Raw genomic sequence first — 2,012 nt, forward strand, 5'->3', positions numbered from 1 at the left:
TTTTGAGGCAAATGCTGCCTAGACAAGTTATCCAGTTCTTTGGTGAGCAAAGGGGGTTCATCCTCCCAAGTCTCATTTCCAAATAACTTGTCATTTAGCTTCATGATTGCTCCAAGGTATTTAGCAACGTGCTCCTCAGTGACATACTCATCCTCTTCAGAGGAAGAATACTCATCAGAGCTCATGAATGGCAGAAGTAAGTCCAATGGAATCTCTATGGTCTCATCTTGAGCCTCAGATTCCCATGGTTCCTCATTGGGGAACTCATTGGAGGTCAGTGGATGCCCAGTGAGGCCTTCCTCAGTGGCGTTCACTGCTTCTTCTTCCTCCCAGAATTCGGCCATGTTGATGGCCTTGCACTCTCCTTTTGGGTTTTCTTCAGTATTGCTTGGGAGAGTGCTTGGAGGAAGTTCATTAATTTTCTTGCTCAGCTGACCCACGTGTCCTTCCAAATTCCTAATGGAAGATCTAGTTTCAGTCATGAAACTTTGAGTGGTTTTGATTAGATCAGAGACCATGGTTGCCAAGTCAGAGGTATTCTGCTTGGAACTCTCTGTCTGTTACTGAGAAGATGATGGAAAAGGCTTGCTATTGCTAAACCTGTTTCTTCCACCATTATTGTTATTGAAACCTTGTTGGGGTCTCTGTTGATCCTTCCATGAAAGATTTGGATGATTCCTCCCTGAAGGATTATAGGTGTTTCCATAGGGTTCTCCCATGTAATTCACCTCTTCTATTGAAGGGTTCTCAGGATCATAAGCTTCTTCCTCAGATGAAGCTTCCTTAGTACTGCTTGGTGCATTTTGCATTCCAGACAGACTTTGAGAAATCATATTGACTTGTTGGGTCAATATTTTATTCTGAGCCAAAATGGCATTCAGAGTGTCAATCTCAAGAACTCCTTTCTTCTGACTAGTCCCATTGTTCACAGGATTTCTTTCAGAAGTGTACATGAATTGGTTATTTGCAACCATTTCAATCAGTTCTTGAGCATCAGTAGGCGTCTTCTTCAGATGAAGAGATCCTCCAGAAGAGCTATCCAAAGACATCTTGGACAGTTCAGAGAGACCATCATAGAAAATACCTATGATGCTCCATTCAGAAAGCATATCAGTGGGACACTTTCTGATCAATTGTTTGTATCTTTCCCAAGCTTCATAGAGGGATTCTCCTTCCTTCTGTCTGAAGGTTTGGACTTCCACTCTAAGCTTACTCAATTTTTGAGGTGGAAAGAACTTTGCCAAGAAGGCATTGACTAGCTTTTCCCAAGAGTCCAGGCTTTCTTTAGGTTGAGAATCCAACCATGTTCTAGCTCTGTCTCTTACAGCAAAAGGGAATAGCATCAGTCTGTAGACCTCAGGGTCAACCCCATTAGTCTTGACTGTGTCACAGATTTGCAAGAACTCAGCTAAAAACTGATGAGGATCTTCCAATGGAAGTCCATGAAACTTGCAATTCTGTTGCATTAGAGAAACTAATTGAGGCTTAAGCTCAAAGTTGTTTGCTCCAATGGCAGGGATAGAGATGCTTCTCCCATAGAAGTCGGGAGTAGGTGCAGTAAAGTCACCCAGCACCTTCCTTGCATTGTTGGCATTGTTGTTGTTTTCGGCTGCCATTTGTTCTTCTTCCTTGAAGAGTTCGTTCAAGTGCTCTAAAGAGAGTTGTGCTTTGGCTTCTCTTAGCTTTCTCTTCAAGGTCCTTTCAGGTTCAGGATCAGCCTCAACAAAAATGCCTTTGTCTTTGCTCCTGCTCATAAGAAAGAGAAGGGAACAAGAAAATGTGGAATCCTCTATGTCACAGTATAGAGATTCCTTTAGGTGTCAGAGGAAGAAAAATGGAAGACAGAGGTAGAAAATTCGAACTTATCAAAGAAGATGGAGTTCGAATTTTGCATTAAGGGATAGTGTTAGTCCATAAATGGAAGGATGTAAGAAGAAGGGAAGTAATTTTCGAAAATTAAGTAAAAAGATTTTAAAAAACATTTTGAAAAACACTAATTAATTTTCGAAAAC

At 41.4% G+C, this 2,012-nt stretch overlaps 1 non-coding gene across 1 annotated transcript; it reads left to right on the forward strand.

Moving 5' to 3' along the window:
* Positions 1-1,103: 1,103 nt before the first annotated feature.
* On the forward strand, positions 1,104-1,211 carry LOC112718992 (small nucleolar RNA R71). The gene has a single exon (XR_003161317.1). It is a non-coding gene; the product is annotated as a small nucleolar RNA R71 (small nucleolar RNA).
* The last annotated feature ends 801 nt before the right edge of the window (positions 1,212-2,012 follow it).

The sequence above is a fragment of the Arachis hypogaea genome, chromosome 10, assembly GCF_003086295.3.
Source record: "Arachis hypogaea cultivar Tifrunner chromosome 10, arahy.Tifrunner.gnm2.J5K5, whole genome shotgun sequence".
NCBI classification, from domain to species: domain Eukaryota; kingdom Viridiplantae; phylum Streptophyta; class Magnoliopsida; order Fabales; family Fabaceae; genus Arachis; species Arachis hypogaea.